Source organism: Lolium perenne, chromosome 2, assembly GCF_019359855.2.
Source record: "Lolium perenne isolate Kyuss_39 chromosome 2, Kyuss_2.0, whole genome shotgun sequence".
Classification (NCBI taxonomy): Eukaryota; Viridiplantae; Streptophyta; class Magnoliopsida; order Poales; family Poaceae; genus Lolium; species Lolium perenne.
In genome coordinates, this window is record NC_067245.2 from 102,247,674 (window position 1) to 102,260,229 (window position 12,556).

A 12,556-nucleotide genomic window follows, 5' to 3' on the forward strand; every position below is an offset into this window, starting at 1 on the left:
GCCTGGATCCTTCTTAGTCACTCCAAAATAAAGGTCTTGGAAGGTTTTTGAAATTTCCATGTTTGAACCCCAAAACCACTTCTCTTCATGCTTGACTTCATAAGACAAAGTTTAGAGTTAGGGGGTAGATACATGATTTTTCTAGTTTGAATATGTCCAGACCTTTCTTATCAACTTGAATGCTTACTATATGACATAAGAAGACTATGTGCCTTGGTTTTTCATTTATTTGTTTCTTTTGAGTTTTTATGCCATTTGAATCATGGTCAAATCCTAGGTTTAACCATGATTTAAACAAGTTTAAAATATGAATATGAAAAAGTAAGCATGTATCCTTCTTATTCACTCCAAAATGAAGCTCTTTGGAGGTTTTTGAAATCTCCATGTTTGAAACCAAAATCCACTTCTCTTCATGCTTGACTTCATAAGATAGAGTTTAGGATTAGGGGGTAGATACATGATTTTTCTGGTTTGAATATGTCAAGACCTTGTTTATCAACATGAATGCTTACTGTATGACATAAGAAGACTATGTGCTTTGGTTTTTCATTTTTTCGTTTTTTTGAATTTTTATGCCCATTTCAGTCTTGGTCAAATCCTAGGTTTGACCAAGATTTAAACAAGTTTAAAACATGAATATGAAAAAGTAAGCCTGTATCCTTCTTAGTCACTCCAAAATGAAGCTCTTGGGAGGTTTGTGAAAGCTCCATGTTTGAAACCAAAAACCACTTCTCTTCATGCTTGACTTCATAAGACAGAGTTGGGTTAGGGGGTAGATACATGATTTTTCTGGATTGAATATGTCTAGACCTTGGTTATCAACTTGAATGCTTACTGTATGACATAAGAAGACTAAGTGCTTTGGTTTTTCATTTTTTTTGTTTTTTTGAATTTTTATGCCCATTTGAGTCTTGGTCAAATCCTAGGTTTGACCAAGATTTAAACAAGTTTAAAACATGAATATGAAAAAGTAAGCCTGTATCGATCCTTCTTAGTCACTCCAAAATGAAGCTGTTGGGAGGTTTTTGAAATATTCATGTTTGAAACCAAAAACCACTTCTCTTCATGCTTGACTTCATAAGACAGAGTTTAGGGTTAGGGGGTAGATACATGATTTTTCTGGTTTGAATATGTCAAGACCTTGTTTATCGACATGAATGCTTACTCTATGACATAAGAAGACTATGTGCTTCGGTTTTTTGTTTTTGTTTTTTTGAACATTTATGGCCATTTGAATTTTGGTCAAATCCTAGGTTTGACCAAGATTTAAACAAGTTAAAAACATGAATATGAAAAAGTAAGCATGTATCGATCCTCCTTAGTCACTCCAAAATGAAGCTCATGGGAGGTTTTTGAAATTTTCATGTTTGAAACCCAATACCACTTCTCTTCATGCTTGACTTCATAAGACAGAGTTTAGGGTTAGGGATAGATACTTGATTTTTTTGGTTTGAATATGTCTAGACCTTGTTTATCAACTTGAATGTTCTTACTATATAACATAAGAAGACTATGTGCGTTTGTTTTTCATTTTTTTTTTGATTTGTTTTTGATTTTTTATGCCCATTTGAGTCTTGGTCATATCCTAGGTTCGACCAAGATTTAAACAAGTTTAAAAGATGAATATAAAAAGTAAGCCTGGATCCTTCTTAGTCACTCCAAAATAAAGGTCTTGGAAGGTTTTTGAAATTTCCATGTTTGAACCCCAAAACCACTTCTCTTCATGCTTCACTTCATAAGATAAAGTTTAGAGTTAGGGGGTAGATACATGATTTTTCTGGCTTGAATATGTCCAAACCTTTTTTATCAACTTGAATGCTTACTATATGACATAAGAAGACTATGTGCGTTGGTTTTTCATTTATTTGTTTCTTTTGAGTTTTTATGCCCATTTGAATCATGGTCAAATCCTATGTTTGACCAAGATTTAAACAAGTTTAAAATATGAATATGAAAAAGTAAGCCTGTATCCTTCTTATTCACTCCAAAATGAAGCTCTTTGGAGGTTTTTGAAATCTCCATGTTTGAAACCAAAAACCACTTCTCTTCATGCTTGACTTCATAAGATAGAGTTTAGGATTAGGGGGTAGATACATGATTTTTCTGGTTTGAATATGTCAAGACCTTGTTTATCAACATGAATGCTTACTGTATGACATAAGAAGACTATGTGCTTTGGTTTTTCATTTTTTTCGTTTTTTTGAATTTTTATGCCCATTTCAGTCTTGGTCAAATCCCAGGTTTGACCAAGATTTAAACAAGTTTAAAACATGAATATGAAAAAGTAAGCCTGTATCCTTCTTAGTCACTCCAAAATGGAGCTCTTGGGAGGTTTTTGAAAGCTCCATGTTTGAAACCAAAAACCACTTCTCTTCATGCTTGACTTCATAAGACAGAGTTGGGTTAGGGGGTAGATACATGATTTTTCTGGATTGAATATGTCAAGACCTTGTTTATCAACATGAATGCTTACTGTATGACATAAGAAGACTATGTGCTTTGGTTTTTTCATTTTTTTGTTTTTTTTTTGAATTTTTATGGCCATTTGAATTTTGGTCAAATCCTAGGTTTGACCAAGATTTAAACAAGTTAAAAACATGGATATGAAAAAGAAAGAATGTATCGATCCTTCTTAGTCACTCCAAAATGAAGCTCATGGTGGTTTTTTAAATGTCCATGTTTGAAACCCAATACCACTTCTCTTCATGCTTGACTTCATAAGATAGAGTTTAGCGTTAGGGGTAGATAGAAGATTTTTTTGGTTTGAATATGTCTAGACCTTGTTTATCAACTTGAATGTTCTTACTATATGACATAAGAAGACTATGTGCGTTGGTTTTTCATTTTTTTGATTTTTTTGATTTTTTTTATTTTTGATTTTTATTTTTTAAGCCCATTTGATTCTTTGTCATATCCTAGGGTTGACCAAGATTTAAACAAGTTTAAAAGATGAATAGAAAAAGTAAGACTGGATCCTTCTTAGTCACTCCAAAATAAAGCTCTTGGAAGGTTTTTGAAATTTCCATGTTTGAACCCCAAAACCACTTCTCTTCATGCTTGACTTCATAAGACAAAATTTAGGGTTAGGGGGTAGATACATGATTTTTCTGGTTTGAATATGTCGATCTAGACCTTGTTTATCAAATTGAATGCTTACTATATGATATAAGAAGACTATGTGCCTTGTTGTTTTTCATTTATTTGTTTCTTTTGAGTTTTTATGCCCATTTGAATCTTGGTCAAATCCTAGGTTTGACCAAGATTTAAACAAGTTTAAAATATGAATATGAAAAAGTATGCCTGGATCCTTCTTAGTCACTCCAAAATAAACCTTTGGGAGGTATTTGAAATTTCCATGTTTGAAACCCAAAACCGCTTCTCTTCATGCTGGACTTCATAAGATAGAGTTCAGGGTTAGGGGTAGATACATGATTTTTCTGGATTGAATATGTCTAGACCTTGTTTATCAACTTGAATGCTTACTGTATGACATAAGAAGACTATGTGCTTTGGTTTTTCATTTTTTCGTTTTTTTGAATTTTTATGCCCATTTGAGTCTTGGTCAAATCCCAGGTTTGATCAAGATGTAAACAAGTTTAAAACATGTATATGAAAAAGTAAGCATGTATCCTTCTTAGTCACTCCAAAATGAAGCTCTTGGGCGGTTTTTCAAATCTCCATGTTTGAAACCAAAAACCACTTCTCTTCATGCTTGACTTCATAAGACAGAGTTTAGGGTTAGGGGGTAGATACATGATTTTTCTGGTTTGAATATGTCAAGACCTTGTTTATCGACATGAATGCTTAGTGTATGACATAAGAAGACTATGTGCTTTGGTTTTTCATTTTTTTGTTTTTTTTAACTTTTATGGCCATTTGAATTTTGGTCAAATCCTAGGTTTGACCAAGATTTAAACAAGTTAAAAACATGGATATGAAAAAGTAAGCATGTATCGATCCTTCTTAGTCACTCCAAAATGAAGCTCATGGGAGGTTTTTGAAATTTCCATGTTTGAAACCCAATACCACTTCTCTTCATGCTTGACTTCATAAGACAGAGTTTAGGGTTAGGGATAGATACATGATTTTTTTGGTTTGAATATGTCTAGACCTTGTTTATCAACTTGAATGTTCTTACTATATGACATAAGAAGACTATGTGCGTTGGTTTTTCATTTTTTTGATTTGTTTTTGATTTTTTATGCCCATTTGAGTCTTGGTCATATCCTAGGTTCGACCAAGATTTAAACAAGTTTAAAAGATGAATATAAAAAGTAAGCCTGGATCCTTCTTAGTCACTCCAAAATAAAGGTCTTGGAAGGTTTTTGAAATTTCCATGTTTGAACCCCAAAACCACTTCTCTGCATACTTGACTTCATAAGACAAAGTTTAGAGTTAGGGGGTAGATACATGATTTTTCTGGTTTGAATATGTCCAGACCTTTTTTATCAACTTGAATACTTACTATATGACATAAGAAGACTATGTGCCTTGGTTTTTCATTTATTTGTTTCTTTTGAGTTTTTATGCCCATTTGAATCATGGTCAAATCCTAGGTTTGACCAAGATTTAAACAAGTTTAAAATATGAATATGAAAAAGTAAGCCTATATCCTTCTTATTCACTCCAAAATGAAGCTCTTTGGAGGTTTTTGAAATCTCCATGTTTGAAACCAAAATCCACTTCTCTTCATGCTTGACTTCATAAGATAGAGTTTAGAATTAGGGGGTAGATACATGATTTTTCTGGATTGAATATGTCAAGACCTTGTTTATCAAGATGAATGCTTACTGTATGACATAAGAAGACTATGTGCTTTGGTTTTTTCATTTTTTTGTTTTTTTCTTGAATTTTTATGGCCATTTGAATTTTGGTCAAATCCTAGGTTTGACCAAGATTTAAACAAGTTACAAACATGGATATGAAAAAGTAAGCATATATCAATCCTTCTTAGTCACTCCAAAATGAAGCTCATGGTGGTTTTTTAAATGTCCATGTTTGAAACCCAATACCACTTCTCTTCATGCTTGACTTCATAAGACAGAGTTTAGGGTTAGGGGTAGATACATGATTTTTTTGGTTTGAATATGTCTAGACCTTGTTTATCAACTTGAATGTTCTTACTATATGACATAAGAAGACTATGTGCGTTGGTTTTTCATTTTTTTGATTTTTTTTGATTTTTATTTTTTAAGCCCATTTGATTCTTTGTCATATCCTAGGGTTGACCAAGATTTAAACAAGTTTAAAAGATGAATAGAAAAAGTAAGACTGGATCCTTCTTAGTCACTCCAAAATAAAGCTCTTGGAAGGTTTTTGAAATTTCCATGTTTGAACCCCAAAACCACTTCTCTTCATGCTTGACTTCATAAGACAAAATTTAGGGTTAGGGGGTAGATACATGATTTTTCTGGTTTGAATATGTCGATCTGGACCTTGTTTATCAAATTGAATGCTTACTATATGATATAAGAAGACTATGTGCCTTGTTTTTTTCATTTATTTGTTTCTTTTGAGTTTTTATGCCCATTTGAATCTTGGTCAAATCCTAGGTTTGATCAAGATGTAAACAAGTTTAAAACATGAATATGAAAAAGTAAGCCTGTATCCTTCTTAGTCACTCCAAAATGAAGCTCTTGGGAGGTTTTTGAAATCTCCATGTTTGAAACCAAAAACCACTTCTCTTCATGCATGACTTCATAAGACAGAGTTTAGGGTTAGGGGGTAGATACATGATTTTTCTGGTTTGAATATGTCAAGACCTTGTTTATCGACATGAATGCTTACTGTATGACATAAGAAGACTATGTGCTTTGGTTTTTCATTTTTTTGTTTTTTTTTTAACTTTTATGGCCATTTGAATTTTGGTCAAATCCTAGGTTTGACCAAGATTTAAACAAGTTAAAAACATGGATATGAAAAAGTAAGCATGTATCGATCCTTCTTAGTCACTCCAAAATGAAGCTCATGGGAGGTTCTTGAAATTTCCATATTTGAAACCCAATACCACTTCTCTTCATGCTTGACTTCATAAGACAGAGTTTAGGGTTAGGGATAGATACATGATTTTTTTGGTTTGAATATGTCTAGACCTTGTTTATCAACTTGAATGTTCTTACTATATGACATAAGAAGACTATGTGCGTTGGTTTTTCATTTTTTTTTATTTTTTTTTTGATTTTTTATGCCCATTTGAGTCTTGGTCATATCCTAGGTTCGACCAAGATTTAAACAAGTTTAAAAGATGAATATAAAAGGTAAGCCTGGATCCTTCTTAGTCACTCCAAAATAAAGGTCTTGGATGGTTTTTGAAATTTCCATGTTTGAACCCCAAAACCACTTCTCTTCATGCTTGACTTCATAAGACAAAGTTTAGAGTTAGGGGGTAGATACATGATTTTTCTGGTTTGAATATGTCCAGACCTTTTTTATCAACTTGAATACTTACTGTATGACATAAGAAGACTATGTGCCTTGGTTTTTCATTTATTTGTTTCTTTTGAGTTTTTATGCCCATTTGAATCATGGTCAAATCCTAGGTTTGACCAAGATTTAAACAAGTTTAAAATATGAATATGAAAAAGTAAGCCTGTATCCTTCTTATTCACTCCAAAATGAAGCTCTTTGGAGGTTTTTTAAATCTCCATGTTTGAAACCAAAATCCACTTCTCTTCATGCTTGACTTCATAAGATAGAGTTTAGGATTAGGGGGTAGATACATGATTTTTCTGGTTTGAATATGTCAAGACCTTGTTTATCAACATGAATGCTTACTGTATGACATAAGAAGACTATGTGCTTTGGTTTTCATTCTTTTGTTTTTTTTTTTGAATTTTTATGCCCATTTGAGTCTTGGTCAAATCAAAGGTTTGACCAAGATTTAAACAAGTTTAAAACATGAATATGAAAAAGTAAGCTTGTATCCTTCTTAGTCACTCCAAAATGAAGCTCTTGGGAGGTTTTTGAAATCTCCATGTTTGAAACCAAAAACCACTTCTCTTCATGCTTGACTTCATAAGACAGAGTTGGGTTAGGGGGTAGATACATGATTTTTCTGGATTGAATATGTCAAGACCTTGTTTATCAACATGAATGCTTACTGTATGACATAAGAAGACTATGTGCTTTCATTTTTTCATTTTTTCATTTTTTTTTGAATTTTTATGGCCATTTGAATTTTGGTCAAATCCTAGGTTTGACCAAGATTTAAACAAGTTAAAAACATGGATATGAAAAAGTAAGCATGTATCGATCCTTCTTAGTCACTCCAAAATGAAGCTCATGGTGGTTTTTTAAACCCAATACCACTTCTCTTCATGCTTGACTTCATAAGATAGAGTTTAGGGTTAGGGGTAGATACATGATTTTTTTGGTTTGAATATGTCTAGACCTTGTTTATCAACTTGAATGTTCTTACTATATGACATAAGAAGACTATGTGCGTTGGTTTTTCATTTTTTTGATTTTTTTTTTTTTTTGATTTTTATTTTTTAAGCCCATTTGATTCTTGGTCATATCCTAGGGTTGACCAAGATTTAAACAAGTTTAAAAGATGAATAGAAAAAGTAAGACTGGATCCTTCTTAGTCACTCCAAAATAAAGCTCTTGGAAGGTTTTTGAAATTTCCATGTTTGAACCCCAAAACCACTTCTCTTCATGCTTGACTTCATAAGACAAAATTTAGGGTTAGGGGGTAGATACATGATTTTTCTGGTTTGAATATGTCGATCTAGACCTTGTTTATCAAATTGAATGCTTACTATATGATATAAGAAGACTATGTGCCTTGTTTTTATCATTTATTTGTTTCTTTTCAGTTTTTATGCCCATTTGAATCTTGGTCAAATCCTAGGTTTGACCAAGATTTAAACAAGTTTAAAATATGAATTTGAAAAAGTATGCCTGGATCCTTCTTAGTCACTCCAAAATAAACCTTTGGGAGGTATTTGAAATTTCCATGTTTGAAACCCAAAACCGCTTCTCTTCATGCTGGACTTCATAAGATAGAGTTCAGGGTTAGGGGTAGATACATGATTTTTCTGGATTGAATATGTCTAGACCTTGTTTATCAACTTGAATGCTTACTGTATGACATAAGAAGACTATGTGCTTTGGTTTTTCATTTTTTCGTTTTTTCGAATTTTTATGCCCATTTGAGTCTTGGTCAAATCCCAGGTTTGATCAAGATGTAAACAAGTTTAAAACATGAATATGAAAAAGTAAGCCTGTATCCTTCTTAGTCACTCCAAAATGAAGCTCTTGGGAGGTTTTTGAAATCTCCATGTTTGAAACCAAAATCCACTTCTCTTCATGCTTGACTTCATAAGACAGAGTTTAGGGTTAGGGGGTAGATACATGATTTTTCTGTTTTGAATATGTCAAGACCTTGTTTATCGACATGAATGCTTACTGTATGACATAAGAAGACTATGTGCTTTGGTTTTTTATTTTTTTGTTTTTTTTTGAACTTTTATGGCCATTTGAATTTTGGTCAAATCCTAGGTTTGACCAAGATTTAAACAAGTTAAAAACATGGATATGAAAAAGTAAGCATGTATCGATCCTTCTTAGTCACTCCAAAATGAAGCTCATGGGAGGTTTTTGAAATTTCCATGTTTGAAACCCAATACCACTTCTCTTCATGCTTGACTTCATAAGACAGAGTTTAGGGTTAGGGATAGATACATGATTTTTTTGGTTTGAATATGTCTAGACCTTGTTTATCAACTTGAATGTTCTTACTATATGACATAAGAAGACTATGTGCGTTGGTTTTTCATTTTTTTTAATTTTTTTTTGATTTTTTATGCCCTTTTGAGTCTTGGTCATATCCTAGGTTCGAAAAAGATTTAAACAAGTTTAAAAGATGAATATAAAAAGTAAGCTTGTATCCTTCTTAGTCACTCCAAAATGAAGCTCTTGGGAGGTTTTTGAAATCTCCATGTTTGAAACCAAAAACCACTTCTCTTCATGCTTGACTTCATAAGACAGAGTTGGGTTAGGGGGTAGATACATGATTTTCCTGTTTTGAATATGTCAAGACCTTGTTTATCGACATGAATGCTTACTGTATGACATAAGAAGACTATGTGCTTTGGTTTTTTATTTTTTTGTTTTTTTTGAACTTTTATGGCCATTTGAATTTTGGTCAAATCCTAGGTTTGACCAAGATTTAAACAAGTTAAAAACATGGATATGAAAAAGTAAGCATGTATCGATCCTTCTTAGTCACTCCAAAATGAAGCTCATGGGAGGTTTTTGAAATTTCCATGTTTGAAACCCAATACCACTTCTCTTCATGCTTGACTTCATAAGACAGAGTTTAGGGTTAGGGATAGATACATGATTTTTTTGGTTTGAATATGTCTAGACCTTGTTTATCAACTTGAATGTTCTTACTATATGACATAAGAAGACTATGTGCGTTGGTTTTTCATTTTTTTTTTAATTTTTTTTTGATTTTTTATGCCCTTTTGAGTCTTGGTCATATCCTAGGTTCGACCAAGATTTAAACAAGTTTAAAAGATGAATATAAAAAGTAAGCCTGGATCCTTCTTAGTCACTCCAAAATAAAGGTCTTGGATGGTTTTTGAAATTTCCATGTTTGAACCCCAAAACCACTTCTCTTCATGCTTGACTTCATAAGACAAAGTTTAGAGTTAGGGGGTAGATACATGATTTTTCTGGTTTGAATATGTCCAGACCTTTTTTATCAACTTGAATACTTACTATATGACATAAGAAGACTATGTGCCTTGGTTTTTCATTTATTTGTTTCTTTTGAGTTTTTATGCCCATTTGAACCATGGTCAAATCCTAGGTTTGACCAAGATTTAAACAAGTTTAAAATATGAATATGAAAAAGTAAGCCTGTATCCTTCTTATTCACTCCAAAATGAAGCTCTTTGGAGGTTTTTTAAATCTCCATGTTTGAAACCAAAATCCACTTCTCTTCATGCTTGACTTCATAAGATAGAGTTTACGATTAGTGGGTAGATACATGATTTTTCTGGTTTGAATATGTCAAGATCTTGTTTATCAACATGAATGCTTACTGTATGACATAAGAAGACTATGTGCTTTGGTTTTCATATTTTTGTTTTTTTTTTGAATTTTTATGCCCATTTGAGTCTTGGTCAAATCCAAGGTTTGACCAAGATTTAAACAAGTTTAAAACATGAATATGAAAAAGTAAGCTTGTATCCTTCTTAGTCACTCCAAAATGAAGCTCTTGGGAGGTTTTTGAAATCTCCATGTTTGAAACCAAAAACCACTTCTCTTCATGCTTGACTTGATAAGACAGAGTTGGGTTAGGGGGTAGATACATGATTTTTCTGGATTGAATATGTCAAGACCTTGTTTATCAACATGAATGCTTACTGTATGACATAAGAAGACTATGTGCTTTGGTTTTTTTCATTTTTTTTGTTTTTTTTTGAATTTTTATGGCCATTTGAATTTTGGTCAAATCCTAGGTTTGACCAAGATTTAAACAAGTTAAAAACATGGATATGAAAAAGTAAGCATGTATCGATCCTTCTTAGTCACTCCAAAATGAAGCTCATGGTGGTTTTTTAAATTTCCATGTTTGAAACCCAATACCACTTCTCTTCATGCTTGACTTCATAAGACAGAGTTTAGGGTTAGGGGTAGATACATGATTTTTTTGGTTTGAATATGTCTAGACCTTGTTTATCAACTTGAATGTTCTTACTATATGACACAAGAAGACTATGTGCGTTGGTTTTTCATTTTTTTGATTTTTTTTTTATTTTTGATTTTTATTTTTTAAGCCCATTTGATTCTTGGTCATATCCTAGGGTTGACCAAGATTTAAACAAGTTTAAAAGATGAATAGAAAAAGTAAGACTGGATCCTTCTTAGTCACTCCAAAATAAAGCTCTTGGAAGGTTTTTGAAATTTCCATGTTTGAACCCCAAAACCACTTCTCTTCATGCTTGACTTCATAAGACAAAATTTAGGGTTAGGGGGTAGATACATGATTTTTCTAGTTTGAATATGTCGATCTAGACCTTGTTTATCAAATTGAATGCTTACTATATGATATAAGAAGACTATGTGCCTTGTTTTTTTCATTTATTTGTTTCTTTTGAGTTTTTATGCCCATTTGAATCTTGGTCAAATCCTAGGTTTGACCAAGATTTAAACAAGTTTAAAATATGAATATGAAAAAGTATGCCTGGATCCTTCTTAGTCACTCCAAAATAAACCTTTGGGAGGTATTTGAAATTTCCATGTTTGAAACCCAAAACCGCTTCTCTTCATGCTGGACTTGATAAGATAGAGTTCAGGGTTAGGGGTAGATACATGATTTTTCTGGATTGAATATGTCTAGACCTTGTTTATCTACTTGAATGCTTACTGTATGACATAAGCAGACTATGTGCTTTGGTTTTTCATTTTTTTGTTTTTTTGAATTTTTATGCCCATTTGAGTCTTGGTCAAATCCCAGGTTTGATCAAGATGTAAACAAGTTTAAAACATGAATATGAAAAAGTAAGCCTGTATCCTTCTTAGTCACTCCAAAATGAAGCTCTTGGGAGGTTTTTGAAATCTCCATGTTTGAAACCAAAAACCACTTCTCTTCATGCTTGACTTCATAAGACAGAGTTTAGGGTTAGGGGGTAGATACATGATTTTTCTGGTTTGAATATGTCAAGACCTTGTTTATCGACATGAATGCTTACTGTATGACATAAGAAGACTATGTGCTTTGGTTTTTCATTTTTTTGTTTTTTTTTGAACTTTTATGGCCATTTGAATTTTGGTCAAATCCTAGGTTTGACCAAGATTTAAACAAGTTAAAAACATGGATATGAAAAAGTAAGCATGTATCGATCCTTCTTAGTCACTCCAAAATGAAGCTCATGGGAGGTTTTTGAAATTTCCATGTTTGAAACCCAATACCACTTCTCTTCATGCTTGACTTCATAAGACAGAGTTTAGGGTTAGGGATAGATACATGATTTTTTTGGTTTGAATATGTCTAGACCTTGTTTATCAACTTGAATGTTCTTACTATATGACATAAGAAGACTATGTGCGTTGGTTTTTCATTTTTTTTTTTTTTTGATTTTTTATGCCCATTTGAGTCTTGGTCATATCCTAGGTTCGACCAAGATTTAAACAAGTTTAAAAGATGAATATAAAAAGTAAGCCTGGATCCTTCTTAGTCACTCCAAAATAAAGGTCTTGGATGGTTTCTGAAATTTCCATGTTTGAACCCCAAAACCACTTCTCTTCATGCTTGACTTCATAAGACAAAGTTTAGAGTTAGGGGGTAGATACATGATTTTTCTGGTTTGAATATGTCCAGACCTTTTTTATCAACTTGAATACTTACTATATGACATAAGAAGACTATGTGCCTTGGTTTTTCATTTATTTGTTTCTTTTGAGTTTTTATGCCCATTTGAATCATGGTCAAATCCTAGGTTTGACCAAGATTTAAACAAGTTTAAAATATGAATATGAAAAAGTAAGCCTGTATCCTTCTTATTCACTCCAAAATGAAGCTCTTTGGAGGTTTTTTAAA